The sequence below is a fragment of the Mycetomoellerius zeteki genome, unplaced genomic scaffold, assembly GCF_001594055.1.
Source record: "Mycetomoellerius zeteki isolate Tzet28-1 unplaced genomic scaffold, Tzet1.0 scaffold35, whole genome shotgun sequence".
Taxonomy (NCBI): Eukaryota; Metazoa; Arthropoda; class Insecta; order Hymenoptera; family Formicidae; genus Mycetomoellerius; species Mycetomoellerius zeteki.
Window position 1 is genome coordinate 3,669,098 of NW_017257338.1, and position 24,794 is coordinate 3,693,891.

The following is a 24,794-nucleotide window of genomic DNA, read 5'->3' on the forward strand; positions in this document are numbered from 1 at the left end:
ACGCCATCAGTTTCATCTAACCATCGTCAACAATGTAGTGCATTTTTCTCATGGGAAGAGAGACAACTTTGATCGCTACCGTGACATATATGCGGCCATTCGGGCCAAGCCTCCGCGAAATCATTCACGGAGACCTCTCACTCTCCCCACGTGCCCGCCAGAGTTACGAGCCTTCGCGGCGGGGAGACAGGAGAAAATCATGAAAAGCAGCGAGTGTGAGCGAGTGAGAGTGAGTTCGGCCACCGTGCATGTGAGAAGAAGAGAATGAGAAGACCATTCTCTTCTCTCTTTCTCTTCTTCTTTCTTTCTCTGGTTTCAACTTGCGAGAGACTTGGCGAATGTCCTGGTAACGAGAGAAGTCGCCAGTGTCTCGGTAGACCTCCATCTGGTATAGTGGACTGAGTTTCTTCGGACACCGTCCGTTCGTCCGTCTGTTCATTCGAGTTGCTCGCGTGCCACCTGGCAAATCGTAGTGCCAGGTTCTTCGTCTCATTATTTTCCTTTTTTCTCTCTTCGCCTTAGAACGGATGTAACTCGCTCGATATTCGTGGGAACGGGAGCGTGTGAACCGGAATAAATAGTATCGAGTACGTAGACGTTTTTTTGTGGCAGTTCGAGATCAGTCTTGGCGCGTGTCGATTTTAGCAAGACCGCCAACGGGAATTTCCGAGTTTTTAGTGCGACCAACTCATATCGGCTCCTTCATTCGCGCCCCGGGCAGTCGCGTGCCGACTTTGATACTTGCTCCGTATGTCTGATCGATATTACGTGAAGTGAAATTAATGACAACTGCCTCAGATTACTCCCGGTAATAGAGTTGGAAATAACGTTATAATAATGCATTCATTATTATAGTCTCCGATTTTATCGAGTCAATAAATATCGTAAACATATAAACAATTAAACAGTAAAAATTGTCTAAAAGATTGAAACTCTTAATGAATTTATTTATTATCTTATGTAATTCGTATTCATTCCTACACTGAGAAAAATGATCTGGTTGGATTAAATAGTAATTCTGGTGGAAAATGGACGAATCAAAATTTTCTGGTTAAATCTACTAAAATTCTAGTTGAGATAATCAGAATTCTGATTGATGTAATTATTCTGGTAAAAATGAGAATTCTAGTATATAGATTTTATCAGAAATATTGTATCAACCAGAATTCCTGTTATCTCAACTAGAATTTTAATAAATTTAACCAGAAAATTCTGATTCGTCCATTTTCAACCAGAAATTTTTTTCAGTGTAGTAATGGGAGTTTATTTTTGGAGACGTGAAGTTAATTACTTAATTAAATTAATTTGGACATCAATAACTTTTTAATTAAAAAAATAACAAAAAAGTAAAAATAAAACTTTCTAATTTATTTTAAATAAATTGTATCGGATTTAATTTTATACAATTTATTTTAAATAAATTTCATGTATAACAAATCAAATTTCAAGATAAATTGATTGTTATGAACATTATTAACATTAAACATTACAAAAAAATTACAAAAAAGTTTTACTTAATTTTTTATTACATATTAATTAAACAATATTTACTATATGGGCACAAAATTTAGAACATCTTTACGATTTGCGCTTCAGTAATCCTAATTATTTATTGTACATTTTTATACAGTGATATAAATATCAATAGAATCTATAATGTATTATTTTCAATGTACATATATGTACAATATCGTAAACATCGGAAAAGGTTGTTGCTTCAGTAAGAAAAAAATTCATTCTCTAATAAATACTCTCTCAGCGGTGAATATTGCGGTCAAGTAAAAAGTAAGTGTGAATGTGAATGTGAGATACATAAAACACCGATGCATCGCGTGATCGCGCAATTTAATTCGATGACCGACACACTGTATAGATTTGCTGTGTTATGCTACCACATCGTTGATCTAATCGGGAGGAAATAATTTGTTTGGCCGTACTCAAGTCGTACATAGGGTCTGATTGGCTGTAGATGATCGATCGTTGTATATTGAATCGTGTTACCGTATGTATGTAAAGCGGGAGTTAGAGACTATCTATATGTTATCATTGTCGTTGAGTGATAGAGTGTGAACGTTACAAAGAAACTTTTTTTAGTGGTTTATTAGACAAAATATCGATTTACAGAGATGTAAAATAGAGCAACCTTCAAGAAATTATATTAAATCACAAACTTCCTTTATGAAATAAATGAGTACGCAAAAATTTCGTGGAAATTCAGGATCAATGCAATGAATTATTTTGTCATTTTGATATGGTATAATTAGAGAATAATCCATTGTCGCTTCAAAATTGGAATGGTTATACGTAGTCTATCACTGTTAGATACTAAATAATTACACAAGTAATATACTTCAATGAATAATTTATACGTATAATGCCTATATTATAATATATATTTCATTTATTATAATATAATATTAAGTGAACGTGTGGTTACATTTTGTGAAATGGTTGTTTATACGTTTTTCTAATGTCCTGATAATTTTTTGAATATCAGATATTGTTTTAGGAATAATCTTTTGTTTCTTTAAGATTAGAGATCTGTTTTTTTATTCTTGTACTAGACTGCACTAGATTGCATAGAACTTTTTTTCTTCAATATTTAGCTTTTGCCAAATTCGAGAAGATTCAATTTTTGATTCAATCTTTGAGTATATAAAAGAAGATTCAATCTTTGAGTATATAAAATATAATAATATAATTTTTAGTTATATATATATTTTTAATGAATCTTAGTATTTAGACAGCACATATATGTAAAAGAAATTAGAGACTAGTGATATATTTAGGCAGCTTGAAAAATACATATTTTGTAATATTCGTTAATAATTTCATAGTTTTGCAGATGTATAAATTAATAGCAGGCGATTGAGAGCAAAAAATTAAGACGCAGTTATTAGAGCGTTAATGTGTAAAAATGTATTTCTAGACCTAAATAATAAATAAACCATTAACAAGGATGGCTCGAATTGAGCCGAAACGTCCGATTTTATCATATTATTTATAAGATCTAGAAATATACATTTTTACACATTAACGCTCTAATAACTGCGTCTTAATTTTTTGCTCTCAATCACCTGTTATTAATTTATATATTTATTTGTTCTCTCGAGAGCTCAACTTTATCTTAATTTATTTATTTTATAGATGTATTTATGCTTTCTTTAATTCCGAATGTTTTTTAATTAGACAATATAATTAAAACATGAGCCTTACTTTTCACTATGTTCCACCTGTTCCATCGTATCGAACACATTATCTGTATTATTAATAATATAATAATAATAATAATAATAATTGTGTGAATTTGGAGCACAACATTAAGATGTAGTTTCATATAGAGTTTGGTTTACGTAAATAAGTTTACAAATCTAACGAGAGGTTTTTACCGATAAATTGACTATTTCATAACAAGCGTACTGGAAGCTGTTGCTATTGCATTCCGTTTCTCTAATTTGCGTTCCGCTACTAGTTCTAACGTTCACCTTTAAGAACGTCACTCGCATAAAATGTCCATCAAATGGTATCATCGCGAAAGTTCCACGTTAGGTATAATATTTACTATTTACCTAATAGTATTTAATAAAGTAATTAAATACTAAGTAGTATTTAATCTGTGATTTGTATTTTAAATTTGCGTTTTTAAAGACAGGAGTAAATTATTCTATTACCATAAAAGAACTATTAAATTTTATTATATGCACTTCTTTGAATAATTAATTATTTAAACAGTTTTACAGAGCTTTAATTTTATAGTTATAAATCGTATAAATTGCCGTGTAATATTTCGTAATAAAAATAAATCATTATGTCAGTATTATAATTTTTAGCGATTTAAATAAATTTATGACTTTTTAATTCTGTTATATATTATAATTGTCTCTATTTTAATGAAGGTAGCTGTTAATTTCAATCAGCTAAAAAAAGTTATATAATACATGTATATGTAAGGTTTAGAAATTCAACCGTCTACCTTGCGCTTCTGTATGAAACATGAATCAAACATTTCTATTAGCATATTACAGTCATTCGATATAACATATGCAACGATTCAACACGGCGCCTAACAATAATATTAACGTAAATCTAGTGCTGTACACACACACACACACACAAGTTGAGTTTTTTTTTATAATCGACAAAAATCAAATAAGGAAATATTTCTTTCCGGTTGTAAAGCGTTTTATTTAGAAACAGTATTATAAAATTAGAAAGCAGCCTAAAGTATAAATTATATGTGTTTTAAAGCTAGTAGCTCCCGCTAATATTTTTGAAATTCGTGTCAAGAGTCTGTCCGTGCTCCTGTAACTTGCATTAAATATCACAAACCTTCCTCTTTTTGAGGCAGTTATAATTTCACTTCCACGTGCGTAATCCACTTTCACACGAAACCGGTATTGTGGTGTGCGACACTCGATCTACCGGGATTTCTGCGACCCGGCGTTCGGGACGATCGAAATTATAATGCGAATCTGCCAATAAAGCTGGCCGCGAATACCTAAAACCGGTTGTTTTATGATTCTCTTTGTTGGACTCTCAGGGTTCATAGTGCGCTAGTGGACGTGCTGTAGGTGCAAAACAGTCTCATGTGTTACATGGTGTTCTGAGCTAAAAACGAAGACGGCGGAAAAAAAAAGAAGTGAGGGACCCTCGGTGGAATTTCTTTAGCCAACTTTACGAAACGGTGAGTCAAGTAGCGAGATAAAGTTTAATGGATCTTCGGGATCGAACTTTTGATGTACGGACGAACGAGAGAACGTATTCAAGCAGTACGTGAGTTTCATCGTAACTTTGAACAGTGCTCGCCTTAAAACGCTTCCGCGCCTGATCATTTCTTACGTCTATCTGTCGTGCCTGCAAGGAAAATGTGCTGATTCGCGACGTTGTTTCACTTTATCTCAAATAAAGTTGAACAAGATAAATGTTATTTAAACAACGTAAGACACTTTCTCGATTTTTAGTTTAAAAACAATAAATTACAAGTTGCAAAATGTAATGTAATTGATTGGAATAAATTGAAATTATAAACTTTTTCAAATTTAATAATTTTTTAATTAAGTTAAGTTTTCTAAATTGCAATTTTATCAACTTTTAAACGTTTCTCGAGGTGTGGCATACGTGTGGCTTTTCCTTTTCCAATGTTTTTTCAATACTTTTCTCATTACTTATAACTCTTTATTAATAAAAATATATACATATATATTGACTTGAACGTACTGTTTCTTAATGTCTAACGTTTCAATTAAAAAAAGAGAAAATTATAAAATGAAATTAAACATACTGTAAATTATCATAAAATTTTTAAGATATTTGTTTTTTAATTGAATTTATATATAAAATTTCTCGATTAGAAAATTATGATATTGTTCTACTATCCACAGTATTGTTATCTCACTGAATCGAGCATCCCGGTCGCTATTTGGACAATCGAATTTGCTGGATACCGATACCACGACATATCGATCGGCCAACAAACGAATTTACCGAACATTTGCCTGCTAATTCACCTATGCATGCCACATAATCCGGTTACGTCGCTGGCACCACAGGAATGCGTGGATACTCAGCTGTGCAGCTAATATGTAGTACTATGTTATGTCGGTTTTCGCATAAATGTCTTCATAAGAAAATGCATATAAAACGTTAAACAATGAGTTAAGAAGGAGCACCAAAATAAATGTACTCATTAATTGGTAATTAATTATAAATATATAGCTATAGTAATTAAGTATCATACAGAATAATACAATTAAATTTTTTCGAAAGTACAATAATTAGCTTTCTTTTATTATATTACTATGAATTAAAGCGCTTATTAAAGTTTTATATATTGTAAATTCTGATATTTTTTTTAATTTTAAGTTCTAAGCCATTTTTTAATCGTAAATTTTAAAAGTATTTAAAAATTTAATTGCTGAAAAAATGAATACATAAAAAATAATACATATAAATTTAGAAACAATATCCATATATATTAAAAACTTAATTTGTTTTACCTAGGCATTTTTTAATATACTCATTTTCAATTTTCTTTTGTTCTCAAACTTTTGTTTAATCGTAAGAATTTAATGCTGTCGAGTATCAATTAATTATTTAGAATATCAATTAGCTATTTAAGGTATTAATTATATATAGCTATTTAGTTTATTATATATAGCTTTATTTAATTAATATTCTTGAAATTCTTTACGTCTAATTGAGTCCTCTAATCGTATTTACTTATAATTGAATTTTGTGGTGCAACCATATTTTATAGTATTATGTATATAGCACACCCATGTAATCCTATTGATCTGTGGTTACAGGAAATACGGTTGTCACGTCCTACGTGTCCCTTCATACAATAGTATAACCCTTTGACACATAAACCCTATTCAGTATGACCTTAATCACACAGTGCTTACAGTTTCAGCAGCCTGTGTGTGTGATCTCAGTTTCAGTCCTTAGTTTACAATCAGATTAGATAAATCATTTTCAGTTAGAGTAAATGTGTTTGCAACCCTAAAAAATATTTCCTTAATGCAATCTCATTTGATCGACTATAATATTGCAATTTTACAAATAATTCTCTTGCTTTAATATTTCTAGAATTCAATTCTCAGTTGATTGAATTTTCAGATATTATTTTCAAATTTTCTGAAGAGATTGTAAACTCTTATCATTCTATTTTCGAATATTATCTTTACATTTGTATCTGTTTGTTTCTGATATTTTCATTATTTGATATTTTCATTATTGAATCATAGAACTCAATTCAGGTATCAAAAAATACTTGTCAGAAACAAATTTTCTTTTGTAATATTAATAACATTATTAATTATTTTACAATATGTTATAGAAAAAACTTTTAAGTTTCCCTTTTTACGATCAGAATGGCAACAGAAATTTAAAAAAAAATATAAGATTAAATCCATTTGTTTATTAAATCGTGCCGAATAAATTTCATATCGAGTTATTCAATCGATATTTGGTTTTCTGGAACTTCAAATTGCTTCATACGTGTGTTGCAATTGAATTGATCGATTTGTCGGCGGATCTCGCCAAACGTTTGCCCACCAATTTGCTTAGACACAACGTGCGTGATTCTACGGCAATCTCGTTAGCGTTATTGGGTACACAGTAACGCGCGAATGCGTCGCGATTACAGTGATGAGCAAATTGTCCGGTGTATCGTCCGGAAACGGACGCTTTGCAGCGTCGTCGTCTTAATGAACGATCGTTCTTCCGCCTCAACGAACTCGATCATCACGCGACAGGAAATTAAACTGAGTCTTCCTTGAATCCTGAGTCTCTATGTCACGCATCGTTTATTTATGATAACGGGGAGGAGGGGGTATTTATGATAACAGGTTTTTATTTCAAGCAATTATAGCTGTAGTATGCTAGTTTAATGATTTTAATATTTATTATAATTATTAATTATGTCTTTTATTATGCACTCACATATTCTTTCTTTTTTTTTATTTCTATTATTAAATATATATAAAAATTTATTCGAGTTAAAGATGTAGTAGGATTATTTCTCCATATTCTATACGAAAAATATAGGTGCTGACCTTCAAAAATAGATAGTAGTAACGTTATAATCCAAGAGTTAACTTTTATTAGCTTCTTTGTCTTCTTGTATAAGTATATAATTAAAAATAAAAATAATATTAATGAAAGTGTTATTGAAGCATATAGCTATAAAAAATTTTCAAGTAAGTGGAAAATATACTTCAAATTGACTTGTAACTTATTTATTATTATTTAAATTAATATTGTAATGTCCGTTAAAAGAACAAATTTATATCTATCTAACTAAATCGAGTTTAAAGTATTTAGTACTAACTATGTATTTATCAAATTGTAGAAACCAACCCAGGTCATAAATTAAACGAGCTATATTAGTTATAACAATGTGATATTATTTTATTCAATTATAATTATAATTGAATAAAATAACATCACATTATTATAATATAGCTCATTTAATTTATGATCTGGGTTCGTTTCTATATTTGATTGTTTGTAATTTACACGAGCGAATTATAGTGATACTAATTCTCTTTTCCAATTTATAATATCTTTAATATTTATCGTTATAATTTAGCACAATGAGAGTATTTTTTAAACTTGATTGTGCCATTTACTCGATACGTGAGTTTGCTGATTCATCAACATGTACAAAATGTACCAAATTGTCGGATCGTAATTTCAACTCTAAATTGTCTAAAGGATCTGTCAGTGAAATTAAAGAGTCGAAGGGAATGGGATTTGAAATAGCCTCTATATATATCGATTTTAACAAAACCGTTTTATTTCGTGCCAAACGGCCGATCGCGATCGAGCTGTCCGCTGTCATACTTCGTCAAGCTGGATTTCCGTGAATTGTAAAATATCATCGAACGCCGTGGGAGTAATTCGAAATCCGTTTTATCAATTAATATCGATGGACGGCCGTATCACAACGGTTTCGTAGGTATTTCCCGGAATATCGAGCCCGCAAAGCCCGCCGGTATAATTGCCGCAGTGGTATTGTTTGTCAGTAACCCGTCATTACTTTGGCTTCTCTTTTTCTCTCTATATTGTTTGCGGCTAACTTTGATTACGCCATTTTCTCGACACTATTCCTCTTTCTTTCTCTTCCGTCCTCATAGAGATTAAATCGCGTCAACGATTATTGTTTTCTACTGGTATTACTGCATGGTAATATAAAGATAAAGTTAATCGACTATATGCAACTTAAATAAACTTTCTATAAAAAGTGATCTCAATTCTGTTCTCGTAAAATATCTCTTCCCATTTTGTATATTGTAATTCCTGATTTACCCGCAGATATTGCATATAAATTCAAGAAGTTATTAAGATTTTAAAAAACAAAAAGTTAAAATTGCGTATCGATTTCATTTTGTGTGTATCTCATAAATGACTTTCATAGATGAAATATATTGAAGGTTAATTGTGTAATAAGGAAACAGTTTAAAAATTTATAGTTATTAATGAACAAAAATTATTAAATTAATTATATTTCATATTCCGTTTAGTTTATAAAAATACCTTTCTCGAGATTTAATCTCTTTCGCAGGAAAGAAAGATATATTTTTATTCAAAATTTTTATTTTATTATACATGAGTAACCGAGAAATTTCTTCTTGTGCTAAAGGTAACCCATTTCTATTTGCATCGCGATACGTCGACGTACATACAAATAATTTCATTTGCAACGGAACGTCTTATCGTTAGTAGTATCGTCGTCGGTCGGAAGTTTCGACATGCAGCACGAATTTCGCACTCGTGCGGTAAGAGAGGAGAAACGGAACTGGTAGTGGAGGAAGCGTCGTGCCTATTTGTTGAGCGTGTAACGAGTACCGTGGTAATTGCTCCGCAATCGAGGCGGTAACTGGTGCAATATCTGCATGCATTGCGCCCCGCGGACGAGGCTTAATTGCGCCTGCGTCAAGAACATGTATCCACCGATGCTTTCTAATGCTCTATCTATGATGACGCGAGACACGCGAATGTGCCGCTCTTTTGTTGCAGAGATCGCTGCGTTGAAATTGTCACGCTCTCGACGTTAAGCTATCCGCGATCTCGCAGCGTTCTATCATCGTTCGTGAGTGACAGCGAACGTTTCATAAACGAAGCAAAGTTTAAATTAACGCAAGATCATTTTGAAAAGATAAGACCCGTATATCAGCGTTATCATTTCGCTGGGAGTTAGGACAATTTATTTCACAATGAAATCTACACTATATATATATATATATATATGTGTGTATATATATATACACACTATATGTATATATAAAATGAAAGTTGTCTTATTTAATTTTTTATGACTGTATTACTGATAAATTATTTTCACATCACGATAATATTTTCTTTCTAAAAATAATAAATGGATTCTTTCTTTTTAATTATCACGTAAAAACTACATAAATTGAAAGAATTAAAAATTGATAAATAGATAAATAATGTTTATCATATCGCATGTTTTAGAATGTATAAATATGCGTTGTGTTATACAAGAATTAATTACAGTAAGAAATTTAACAATTGTTATATTAAGACTACGTATTTTATCAATTTGAAAACTTATTAGTAACTTTAATTCAATGTAAGAAATTAATATTTTTTAAATTATCAAATTTTATTAAATATTAAGAAAAAATTTAATTCTGCTTCTTTTTTATTTGTAGAAACATTTGAAAATATCAGTTACGCAGTAATTACAATAAAATCGATAATTCTTGTCTGATTCCAACTACAATTTAGGAGCACAATGTGTAAAGTAGACGATTGCAATAAATTACTGTTAACGTGAAACGCGTACCTTTCTATATGCACAATATTTTGTTTGGATATCCTACATGGTCGATATTGGGCGCGCTTATGTATATCTTCATTTATGTGCTATTACGAAACAATTACGTAAGGTCAACGTGTGGCAATGAGTGCAGCCAAGCGGCAAGTTAATTCTGCCGCTATTGGAACGAGGAAAAGGCGTTTTTCCTTGCATCCTACATGTTGCTGTAACGAGAATAGCACAGATCGATGTCGCTTCCGAACAATAAAAAAAATAAAAAATAGATATATAGAAAAACAGATGCACTAACGCGAGTTATTTATAATACATCTCTGAATATCGTGGTTGTTGTGTACAACGTTCAATACTTAAGTTGATAAAATAAATAAATAAATATTTCATACATTCACAGGGCCTATTTTTATCATACTTTGTAACAGTAAAAATATCGTGTAATATTAAATACAATAACAAAGAAACAATTGTCAGTAATATTTTTTGTTAAATTGTAATGTCTAATGGAATCGCAGAATTACGTTTAGTGAAATATGAAATATTATTTGAAAACATTAAAGAAACAAATGGCATTGCGTTATTTCTTTCCTCGATATTCTAAGTGACAAAGAAAGAAATTATTTAACTCATCAGGGATAATAGTAAATCATCCGATTCGTTACGATAACATCCAGTCTGAAGTTTGTTGGATAAATCAAAACTTGCGCGAAATAATTCTGTGAGAATAATTTTTCTTTTTCTTTTTAATAGTAGGTATAACAAAATTTATATACATATGTTTAATACGCTAAAGATTCTATACACAATATATTTACAATTTTTAATTATTCTCGATATACAAGAAAATTGTTAAGATTAAATGCAGCAAATTAATTAATTTATTCTTATTAATTTATTGAGAAAGTGATAAAAGATGGTTTTTAAATGAAAATTGTTCCCTTTTTCTGTTTCTGCAAAAGTATAACTATGAAGTTGAACGGATGTTAACAATTAATAAAATACTTTAATTAAAAATTTTAATTAAAAATTTATATTAAAAAAATTTCAATGTAAAATAATTTCAATTTTAATTCCATTATATCGCACATAAATAAATCTTTTGAAGAAACAGCAGAATTTAAACTTCACCTACTTTCGCTGAATTTCTATTTCGTAGTTGAAGAAAATGATATCTTCATCGTTCATAAATTTTGCATAAACCACCGCGTGGTTGGGAAAGAACTTTTTTTCCTGATAAACATATTTCCGCTTCACCTATTTTTTTCACCGTTGATTGCGAATCTGACTTTAAAATTTGTCCGTTGGAGAAAAACATTGAGCAAATGAAAATTTATGAAATTTTTACGTAGAGAGCTCCTGTTTTTTAAATCACCGTTCGCTACGTAGTGGTGAATTATCGTACGTACAAAAGGCATACAAATTTTTAATTTCACAATTTCGTTGCACAGAAGATAAAAGGATCAGGATGAATCCGGTGGATATTTGGATAGAAAAACAAATAGATCCATGAATGATAAACAAATTTTACGGCAGTTTCCTCGACGAAACTCGCGGTTTTTACGCATAACTGAGGCGCTCGTTAATTGTTTTGTTTGCATCTACTTTGCATTCAGTAGCAGCACGATTTATTACACTAATAACATCAGCGGCGATCCGATTGCGCACTCTCTGGAGATCAAAATTAATGCAGCTAATTTGCAGTGAGGACATTAGCGTAACAAATTTATGTTACGTTGAACGGAATGACAGGAAATTCGCTTGAGCGACGTGCGACGAAGGGATTATCGGAGGAATTAAATGTCTGTAGGTCACCACATTTTCTGAATAATTAATTAAACAGCTTCATCTCATTATCTAATCCTATTGTCCTGTTATATTGGACAAGTAACATTATTTCGCCAAAGTACGTAAATATAGAAAACTATATCCCGAAATTATTAAGAACAATAAATCTTGCTAACAAGAAGCAACGAAAAATTTATTGGATACATTTCACTTTTACGTTTAAGATAATTAAAAATATGCCTTGTGTGTATGTGTTTTCTATTTAAACACTATATATAGGTATTTAGATCGATATAATGTAAATGTAAAAATAGCAATTATTACACATCATGCAAGAATTTTATGATTCACTCATAAAACACGTCATTTCTATTTGATGCAACGAATTTCAGTTAGCGATTTTACATTTAAAACATGGAAAAATTGATCGTTCGAAAAATTGAGCTGGCAATTTTTGAACCAATTAGATTTCTAGTAATATCAGGGAATAACGTTATGTGACGATTATCCAGATGCATGTATTTTCGAAAATCCCTTTATCCTTTATTTCCAATCGATAGCGCGATCGGATTTTCCAAACGGCATCGCACTCTAGAAAAGCAAGTCCCGACTTCAGGTGAGCAAACAGGTGCATTCGACCAGGGGATCAGGTTGCGCGAGAGATCGGTTAGCTAGCATTACCAACCGGTTTCACACTCAGGGAACTCAGGTGGACAATGGCCGTTCGTGCCCGATCGCTTTGATGAGCGTTTTACAAGTGAACTAGTTGCAGAATAGATTGGAGGAAAATGTACACAATGTCAGATTTGTATGCAAACTAATACAATTTTTTTTATTAAATCGGATTACTTATCTATATCATTTATCTATAGGTTAAATAAAATAAAAGTATTCACGTGTTAATGTATCATATAAATTATATACATATCCAATGTACCTACATGTAATTAATTGATTTTTCAAATTACCTTATTAACTCGGATCATTTAACAATGCTTAATATATTATATTAAATAACCAAGTCATTAATGACTATAGAAAAGTGTTGGAAATGACTGTATAACTTTCTTGCCATCTGATATCCTGGTAGTGAGTATCTGGTCGCGCACCTGAATCTTAAATTTATCTGCGCATGGAGACTGTGAGTCCTCCTTATAGTCTTTACCGCTCTGATAGAAGGAGATTCGTTTTATTTTAACGCTTCCTAAACCTATGTCTTCCCTTTCTAAGCACATAAAATCAAGATCCGAGCGTAATGAACGTATATTGGATGTTTCGATTTTAATTTTCTCAATCTGTCGTAAACCATACCCGGGTAATACTTTCTTATCGAAACATTAAAAAGCAAATGTTAGTTACAAAATAAGATTACCGATTTCTAAAAGAAAATAATTTACATATTCTAAACTGTATATTACATATTTTTACAAGTTATAAGTTTTATTGAAATGGAGTAACGTTATCTCACTGAGTAATTCTGTTATGTTAAGGATTATCAATTAATTTCTATCGTGTCACTGTTTTAGTGCAAAATATCGAAATTAATCTTTTAATAGCATTTCCTAAATCACATAAAATTCTATGTTTATAAGCCAAATAAAATGCAATAAAAAGGCATGAATCTTTCGTAAGTTTTAAGTTCGCCCGTAGAACTTGCTCAACGACTTTCTTTAATCGAGAAATCCTGCTCACGGATGAACTTTATGGGAATTCCTAAAGATTTTACGACTATCCCTTTGAAAGGTGATCAAATTAATTCTATCACATATTCTCAACGAGATCCTGGAGAACACGTTTTTGGGATACTTCTTAATTTATGATGTGATTAAGAAAACCGTATTTTTTACCAACCTGAACACTAAGTAAATTATTCGTTGACACGTCAGAACTCACGTGGTTTGTTAGAAAATTTATTATTAAATTAATGTGAAGTTCGTGCCGTTATCTATTCACGAGAATATCAACTTCTTGAGTAACTTACTCTCTGATATAACATATTTTCTCTATAGTACATTTAGTTACATTATATAAATTAATAAATGTAAACTCAAAGTATAATAAAAAAAAATGATTGATATTCAAGTACGTGTTTTCTTCTCATATTTCTTTTCTTTTCCTTTTTGTTTCTCTCTCTCTCTCTCTCTCTCGATATTTTGTACTAACTGTTATATAATGTACTATAATACTAAAACTTTCGTATCAAACTATACAATATCTTCATGCGAACAACGGAGTTGAAGCAAATCGAACATTTCCCCAGGTCAGGAGAACAGCACGAGCGTAAGCGCGATAGGTCAATGCAGTTCTAAGGTGAATGCACTGAGGAATATGTCGCTGTATTGCGTCTTCGTATAACTGATAACGTCAATGGTGTGGTAGTGAGAACATGTAGTAGGGCAACATATGCGTCAACGATTCATCGTCCGATGTCATTCAGTATGCACTTAAGGTGTATATTAATCTCCATCGAGAAAAAACTGGTTTCATCGAATAGAGATATTTTAGTCTTGCATTAATTTTAAAAATGCTGCCAATATTCATCGGAATAATTAAACCCACTTAATTTAAAAATTTCTAATTTCCAATTTAGACATATTATAAAGTCTGATACACGACAAACATATGGAAGCACATTTTTTATTTGCCTATTTAGAACAGATTTTAAATAATAAATCATTAAAAGGACATCTCAATTTTATAATATGTAAAATATTTTTCAAAATCAAATTCTTTCGGGTGTTTTAGTAGTATAATTAGTTTCGTTTTATTGTAAATTTCTTTCGACATTTCGAACATTTCGACAAACATTTCGAACCTTGATATTTGATAAACATGTTAATAAGGTAATAATTATAACATTTAAGTGTCACAAGGCACAACAAGTGGTCAATTAGACAAAATTAATTCTTCGATACGTAGTTCATACATATATAATATTTAAATTTAAATCTATTAACGATAATGTGTCGTAACTGTTTCCAATCTTGCAATGTTATGTATAATCTCGATCTAGAACATCTAGTTTCAATCAGTTCAAGGATTCGTGTAAACTTTATGCAAGATGTCTTAGAACTTTCAATCTCAAAACTGATATTAAACGACTTATAATTTGCGATGGAAATTCACAGAATTTAGAACAGGATTCTAGTTATACTTTGTAAATTATGTATATATATATATAATACAGAAAATATTTTTAAATAATCAGAATTAAATATGACATATAAACAAAATTCTGTTTTGAATTCCGTCGCAAATATTGCCGGTAATTTCCTGTACTTACGATATCTTGTTCATATAAAACCAGTAATATCCTTACAATATTTCATATGCCAATATAATCGACAAATCGTTCACACTCTGGAAAGCAATCTCGATTGATTTATTTTGTTGAAAGTAAAACGTAAGCGAATTCAGTAGCTGGATTCGCTTATGCTTTGTTGTTTACCTGTTACCTTCACGACCGCCTTATCCCTACCGTGAGCATATGTTACTCTAGCTGCGAAACGCGAGGCGCGATTAAACGAAGAGAAACGAGGAAGGTAATGGAGAGGAAGGAGAACGCAGGTGGAAGGTGGGGATAGACGGTAAACTGTGACCTTCCACCTTCGTGCAGGTGCAACATCCTGCCGTCTCTGCTACCCTGCTCGCCCACGCTCGCGGAATTCACCTGAAAAGGAAATCTCCCTCGGTGGCGAGCCGTCGCGCCTTCCACCTGTTTGTAATGCGCGCGAGACGAGTCGTTATCGTCGTCTCGCTATTGCCGACAACGACAATGTCAGCGCAATCGCGTGGCTTGAGCGTCACCTTGCCGCGGTCTTCCTTCGGCAGCTACGGTCGCTTGCCTGCTTTCCTGATACCAGTTAGTCGTCGAAATCATTCAGACTATTTTGCACAACGTGGTGTAGTATATAGATATACAGGTAATTTTCTACTTCCACGTACGCCAGTCATTAGTCAGATGATATGCGACGTGGTTTCTAAAAAATTGTATTGTACTAATTATAATTGCTATCACAGTTCTTTTGTATATAAGAATACTACGATACGTTACACAACATAATTACATAGCTAAATTGATATTTAAAATATATGGATGAAGTAGGTACAGTACTTGTATTACAAAAATATATTATAACTTTAAACTATTATTACTTCCAATTATCTCTAATTTATTCCTGTTATTGCAATGTTTCTAATTATGAAAGCAGATAGTAGAAGAAAAATTTTATAATATTACGATTACATTACAATATAATTAAAGAAAAGAAAATTTATATTAATAAAACTTAATAAAAAAATATGAAAATTCTTAAATATTTATATTTTATAGCTTTATATAAAAATTTTGATTGTAACATTAGTTTAATATTTTTTTATTAAAGTCGAGTATGAATATGCAATATTAACGTCGAGTATGAATATGTAATATTAACGTCCTAACAATTAGAAATTTTACCAAAATGTTTTTTGTATTTTATTAATGTAATTATAATAAACTTTTCTGGTTTAGTATTTGCTACTTTTGTTTATGTAATATGATTTATTTATAAGTAGTAATTTAAATAATATTTAATCTTTTAGAATTGCTCTTTTTTATAATAATTTATTTTATATTATAAAATATTTCAAAGAAAACTCTCTCTCTGCCTTCTCTACATATATGAAACTTGTTTCTATGATATATTTTAACGTATTAAATTATATATTTAATGAATCACAATTAAAAATAAATTTAATTAAATTTGATAACAAAAATTTATAAAATTCTATTATAATATCCAAATACATTGATCAAAGATTTTAAATATTGGAATATACATTGTGTGCACATTTTCTTATTAATGCACATTAATCAAATCTTATAATTCCATGATTATAAAATTATCGAAATTTTAGGATAATTCGCGATATTTCCATACATCAACGCTTTGTCCGTATTTAAACATAAATTTTGTACAATATTTCGCTCGAAGATAAACAATGATTTCTTCAGGAAATATTTCTCAAGGCAGTCACTAACTTTGCGCACTACAAAATCAATTGACGCTTATTACGAAGCTTACTCAAACGCAAGATACCTGACTGTTCCTATTGGCGTGTTTGCGAATCTTAATTAAAACTTCTTCTGCGCCAAGAGCTTGATGGAAAGCAGAAATCGAACAGAGAAGAAAAATAGAAAAAGAAAGGAAAGTAATCAATTTAATCTTTGAATAACGGTAGGAGAGAGGGAAACAGTGGGTAGACTGCAGATATCTTTAAACATGGGAGGTGTGGGCGTTGAGTCAGGTAAAATGCTGCACCTCTGAGTCCCAGGCAAGCAGGCGACCGAGGAATCAGCTCGAAGGCAGGCGCAGGTTGTGCATATATCGATGCCTGAATGGATGCTTGAATCACCGTAAGGAAACACGAGACTAGCGTTTCCGGTGTCCCTCATTAGTCGCTATCCTGAATAATTAGACGTTGTATAGCATAATAACTTTTGTTCTCGAGAGAACCGTGCGAAGTGTTGCTACGTCTTAGTTACCGTTGCGTGAAACTCAAAATATTGAATCTTTCATATCTTCATTTCTTGAATAATTATGTAAGAATACTACTATCTGCTCAAAAGAAATAAATGTTGATATTGTCATTTGATTTTCATCACTTTTGTTTTGTTTTTCGTTTAAATAGTACAAAACGGAAAGTTTATACTTGTTGACAAGAAAGACGAAACTTTACTATCATGCTTTACTATAAAATAAATTATTTGAGTAAAAAAAAGAATCATACACACACACTTATAAGATATTTCTTGAAATTAAAATCTTACGTGATAATACTGTTTTATCTAGTAATAAAATAATGTAGTTTATGGTTTATCGTTTATGATTTCATGGAAAGAAAAGTTTTTATAAATTATTATGCAAGAATAAGGAATTATTTAGAGAACGCTTAATCAGTTAAGCCTTTTTTTAATCTCAAAACAAAAATAAATGTGAAATATTCTTCTGTATAGTTTTAGAGCTTTCTCGGAATTCTTATCGCTACTCGTTATTTTAAATTCGTTCATATCATTGAAAGTCTGCGTCGACGCTTACAAGTCGATCTTCGCTCTCACGTCACGCGCATGCATGCAGGTGTAAGATGGGGCACGTTATCCACACGATCGATGCGCAGAGTCGCTGGTTATTGGTATCGATGTATCAGGAGGTCAGAAAACATTCGTAGGTATAACTCGTATGCCTGATGCGTCCTGCTTTCGCATTGTCGCGAGGACTATTGCTCGAGAAAACCATCGTTCCTTATACGAAAGAAGCCCTGCCCATTGCACTCGCACCGAATACACTTCACCATGATACAAAAACAAATACGACAAAGAAAAGGATATTTTTTGAAGTATTTACACTGAGAAAAATGGTTTGATTGTATCAACAAGACGTATATGGTTAAATGCATTTAAATCTAGCAGAATTTCTGGTTATTATAACAGGACTCGAGATTTTATAACTAGATCATTTGGTAGATTATGCTATAAGGATTTAGCATAGTTTAATATTTTCCAATTGGATCTACAAAACATCTAGTTATATTCACTAGACATATGCAACATTATCAGAATTCTGGTTAACGTTAGCGCACCGTGGCAGTTTTATTATCGTGCAAGTTGGCGCAAGTTGATGCGAGTCGAGCGAATGCGTATATTCTTTCTATTGTTTTGTATCGCGGCATAAGCATTGTGTCTACGATGCTAGAACTCGATTCGAGTTTTCGGATCGTGAAATGTGTAGCCAATCAGTTTATACGGAAAATCGGCAAGTTCTAGCATCGTGGATACAAGGCTGTACCGCATACATCGCGCATCGTGGTCGAGTCGAGCGTCGAGTGTATAATAGTATATCGTGTTATCTGTGACTTACTGAAGTGAAGTCAGTAAAGTCTTGTAGTGAAACACAAAGTGAAACAATTATTACTGCAAGGACAAACTAAATCGTCGTATTGTGACCTGTCTGAAATTTTATACTAAGTAATAAACAATAATGTGAAGGGCGAAGAGTCAATTTAAACAATTATGAAAAGTCAAGACATAAAAATATATTACATTTATACATAGATTCGAAAATACACAACAATTATTATATGTTCGGTTTCCCGATTGAATCACCTTCAGATAATCGAATAAAATGCAGTAAAGTTATAACCTAAGAAGAGCATGATAACAAATGAAAAGCGATATACATGGATTGAGCAGATGAATGCTTCACAGAGAAACGGAAATTGCTCGTAAACGGTTTAACGACCGATTGTTAGGAATTTCTTGGTATTCCTGGTGAAAACAACAATTTAAAAATTAAAAGTCTTATATTTCTTGTTATATGATTTTATTTTACTGGCTGTAAACTAAGTAATAAAATCTTTCATTACTTAGTATAAAATTTTAATTACTCACCGAATCAATTTTCAAGAAGAATGTCGATTTTTGTCAGTTAACATACAAATAAATGATAAACTATCTGATTTTTACTTGAAACATGTATTTAATATTAAACTAAATTTGATGTAATTATTAAAATGTTCATAGTATTTAAATAAAAATTTATTTTAAGCTCAGGCTAATTTTTCTATCAATTCTTCTTTGCAATGCAAAGGAGATGCGAATAATGAAAGTGATGTAGAAAGTGATTTTCGAGATTATGGCTGCTCGTACTTGTATCGCGTTTCAAAGTTACGACGGGCGGATCTTTTTTGTACGTTTCAGTGGAACTAAAGCAATGTTCTGTTCAGCAATCCAGCACAACTCGGCGATACAGCAAAATAAGACCATGTTGAGTAACTTCGAAACTTTAGTGCGCTAAGCGAATACCAGTACTTCATCTAAGAACGCTTGAATAGAACTTCATGGATTAAAAAAATGCAAAGGTAAAAAAGAGAGAGAAATGGAGTAATTGTTCGGTTAAACGTTATCTATAAAATATATCAGTATTAATAGCTATTGATATTTTTGCGATTTTACTTTATTAAATTCAAAGAATAACATTTATCGTTCACTGCTTGTTGCTGAAATTCTCGATGTAACGCGATGTGTATGCACAGACACGCATTCAAAGGTGGAATAAAAATGAATATATGAATACTAAAACTATACATGCGTCACATATATGTTAAATGCATTTTATATCTTTCCATGTTTTATAAAAAAAAAAAATAATATTTTTATTTGTATTCGATTTCCTCTCTCATTTTGCAACGCTCACTAGTAATACAATATTGTAGTTTTTTCTAGTTAAAATCGTTGGATATTTTAAATCAGATAGTTTATTTTTCCCACAGATATATGTGATGTATCAAAAATACGTAATTGTAGTGTCAAAATTCTCTTATTGATTTAATCTTGATGAAATCAAGATAATCAAAGATTTAGATTTATTAATAAAGACTATCTAGAAATTCGAATATTCGTAAATTTTTGGCAAAAAAATGTATAATGTATCTATAATTATACTGCACCCTCATATATTTTTTGAACTTAAAATATTCTATATTTTATATTCTATATTCTATTTATAATTATATATACAAATATTTTTAAGTAAAATATTGCAACAACGCGAACTTGACATCAAAATTCATTAGATGTAACTGATAAGATAATTAGATTATGTTGTTATCTTTAAAGAAAGGAGGAGATAAACGCATTAAATAAAACGATTATTTAGATATAGATAAATATAAGAATTATCAACTCTAGAAGATTATGGCAGGTAACGGATTAATTAGAAAAGTTTGGAAGAGATGACGTCAGCAATCTCGAGCAATCGCACTGTGACTCGCTGGTAGGCACCATAAAGCTGTCCCTGGAGAAATCCAGGCTCAGGTGAGCTCCCGGGACAGGTGTATCGATCAGATGGTTAATTAAACACCGTATATCTCTCCTCCATTCATGCGACTTTCAATCCCAGGTTCTGCGGTCCTGCTACTTCTAAAAACGCGCGGCTGCTTACAGTTCTCAGAGCAAACTGTAACCCGTCGCCGAACGGAGTAGAAAATCGGTATTTCCGCCAATCAACAGGTGGCTTTTCATCGTACATCTGCAGGTAGCAAGAGGGAGGGGGAGGGAGATCTGTAACGAAGGATCTTTCCGATCGTGAGCTCCTGAAAATTAAATTCGAACTCCACTCGATGTGACGCTGATCGATTATTATCGCGGGGCCGGGCACGGCACTTCTCGGCAGTTAATTCTACATCATGAGAGTATTCGATTGCCTTTGGATTACGAGTGATGATTGGAATGCGAGATTTGTGCGTGATACTGCGAAATTATCGATTTACGAAGAGGATGCTATGGGGCTATGCTACAGGGATCTCTTTTATCAAACTAACCTGTCGACAACAATTGTTAGAGATAACATAATCTTTTCTTGTTATCAGAGTTAAGAGAATTGCGATTTGTGATGGAATGATGGATAATACTAATCTCACTGCGAAAATGGCATTTTGACAAGTTGTTCAAATCTAATTAATCATTACACTATTTTTAAAATACAAATTCCTGTCATATATACAGGGTGTCCCGTAAGTTTTTGCCAACCGCTTTTGTGTAGATAGAACAGATTAAACTGACAAGAGTCGAAAAGTCCTTTACCATTTTGCAATTTTTAGTAATTAATATCTCGTTAACTATTGCGAAAATTGCAAAATGGTAGAGGACTTTTCGATTCAGTTTAATCTGTTCTATCTACACAAAAGCGGTTGGCAAAAACTTACGGGACACATTGTAATTTAAAAAAATCTTACTAGATTTTCTTTTACTATTTTTAAAAAATAAATTTAACACAAATTTTTAAAAGCACAATAAAATAGGTATCTGCAAGAAATATGAAATAATACTATGTGCATTTCCTTTTCAAAATAAAGAAGCAATTAATTGTGGTTGCTTGGCATATCCAACTTGTAAACATTTTCACATTACAAACGTGCATCTTGCATTAATTTTATATCGAGCCGGAAGACTGCTTTACATGAAGCGAAAATTCATTTGTGGTGAAGTCGGTTAATTATTTCTCAGTTTGTTGTTTGTGAGAATTGCGTACAGTTAATTGTCACCATATGCACGTGTCGTGTGGGAAAACATAACTCACGTAGACGTTTTGCGGTAGACTTATTAATTTACATTTCAAAATGGTAGTCTTTTATTTATAATTATTGCGTTTGCTCGCTGCAGTGCGTTTTCTCTTATGATCATTTGAAACTGTTGGTAACCGAGTAATTCTTAAGTTAAGTTGAATGTTACATTGATCCTGAAAGTGCATTTTTCTAGCAATTCATTTCACTAAGAGTTTTATTTTTTATTTTTATATATCCGTTTTTCTTGCAGTTAGTTAGTTTACTCTTTCTTTAATGAATTCCACGAGTTTCCTTAATCGTGTTATTATTAGACAACAATTGCATGTAAATTGCTATTTAACTTTGTTAATATGTCGGGAAATAGTTTCCATCAAGTAGGGCAGAAAGACAGACTAAATGGTTAAACTGTATTCAGCGCACTATCAGACGCTCGAGGGAAGGTGCGTTTTAATTGGATTAAAGTTGGATTTTCGCTCGCCATTCTGGCATAAACGATACCTTTGGGGCATTGTACACTGAATCTACTTTTAGGCGCAAGATACTCTTAAACCGCCACGCTAACCCATGGGCAAAAGGAAAGAGAGGGAAGGGTTAAAGGCGTATACACTTTGAAGTAGATCAAAGGAAAATGCGAACTCTTGGGAACGGCTCCCATGGGACCAAAGAGCAGCGCCTGTAAATGCATTTTCCACTTTCTCGGTTATTCCGGATTATTACACGCGTCTCAGTGAGCTCGTGCGAGAGAAACGCGCGCGTCAACACGCGTCGGGATGCTACTGCGATGCGCGAAAAATTACGTCGTACCTTGTGACAACAGCACATCTCTCTTTTTCTTCAAACGTCAAACAGTAAACTTAATAATAGAATAATATCTTCAATAATGTCTTTGCGCATCAAATTATTATTCTATATTATTAAGTTATACTAAATATATCCTTCACGATAATATCAAATCTAACGTTAACATTTTTTCAACTGATAAAATTATCAATTTAATTAATTACGATGAGATATATCTAATATTTTCCTGACTAAATCGAGACGAGAGAGAGAGAGAGAGAGAGAGAGAGAGAGAGATTGTCGTAAATAAATGATTTTGCAGAATTCGTTACCGTTTTTCTTAAATTACATCGGCAGGTTTTCATTGTTACAGTATCTCTTTTAGTGGTATATTCTTTTGTTGTATGTGTCTTTGAAATCATTCTCTCCCAAACTTGTATCGACATGTATCTAGAATCAGTGCGGTGGCAGAGTGATGTAATGGAAAAAGGGCGGTTCCTGAGATAGGGTGCAGAACAAAATAACAAAAAAAGGAATAAGGTAACGGCGAATCCTTCAATGTGTCTGACTAGGTACGCTATTTTATCACTCTCCTGCACTTCTCTACACCGCGACCCACTATAATACGTTCTCCACTTCGACCGGAAATAAACTGATGCTACGTAGGGCGCGTCTCGAGATAGTCCATCGCGATCGCGACAAAAGGAAACAGAGGACGAAATACTTGTCGTATTTCTTTATTGCTTGTTTCGATCCTATCCGCCTTCGAAATGGGTACTAAAAATATCTCTCATGAGTTTCTTGAGCTGTATTCTAGCCAATAAATAAATAACAGACAATCAAATAGCATTATATCTTTTCAACGATTTACGTAACGTAACACCGTTACGTAAAATCGTTATGTCATTTTTTTAATAAAAAAGATTTAATTTTTAGAAAAAAACTATTTTTTACATTTTATATTAACTGGTTTTTTTTCACTAATATCATAAATATAATTTATAGTATTGTGACCTGTGTAATCGTTATTACTAAGGCATTTCATTGTTAATTATTATATAAAAAAAAAGATTAGTTTCGTTTATTTTAAATATCTATATCGACTCTCGTTAAAAAATTTCTATATAGTTTGTTGTACTTTTTTAAACTCAGAAAATACTTAACATAGCTCATCGGTAATTAATATTACGAACATTGTTGCGCGTAATATTACATTATATGTACATCGTAACCAACATCTCAGCGATCAAATTTTTCGTTTCATATTATTCGAACTGCTATTTATTTTCCTTTTGACCTCGTTCTTTTCCATCCCTCTTTGATTACTTTGCTTCGCCAGTCTTAAGTACACGCCGATGAAGAAGCGCGTGGAGAGTTTCGAAAGGCATCTGGTACAAATAAGGAATATTGTCTGGAAAGACGTGGTCTGAAGAACGAGCATATACGTGAGGCAGGCATAGAATCGATTCAACGGGGTTTGCTTGAGGGTGGTTACGGCACTCTTCTACTCGGTGCCTCGCATTTTCTATTTCCTCCTGCCATCTCCTTCTACAGAAGAAAATCTCTCCCCTCTGTGCGAATAAATAGGGAGAGTAGAAGCGCGGTCGCAGATATCCGGGCGTATCATCGCTAAAGCTTTTTCCCTGGAACATCGCGAAGAGAACGGCTCTGGTTTACGTCCCAATATCGGTCGGGCGTAAGACGGCTTTGTGTCGCTTGTGGATCGATTTTGCCATCATTTGTGCCACGACGGATTATTCGCTTCCGTTCCCATCCCATTTCTTATTACTTCTTAGACTTATTTCTGGTAACTACCCAGCGA

The 24,794-nt window shown here is 32.1% G+C and overlaps 1 protein-coding gene across 1 annotated transcript in view; it reads left to right on the forward strand.

Moving 5' to 3' along the window:
• Positions 1-386: 386 nt before the first annotated feature.
• Positions 387-24,794, forward strand: part of LOC108725663 (low affinity immunoglobulin epsilon Fc receptor) — a 105,667-nt gene continuing 81,259 nt past the window's right edge. The window contains exons 1-2 of the mRNA XM_018452847.1: positions 387-808; positions 4,349-4,684. The gene's annotated coding sequence lies outside the window, so the exon portion shown is untranslated. The remainder of the gene's footprint in view (positions 809-4,348; positions 4,685-24,794) is intronic.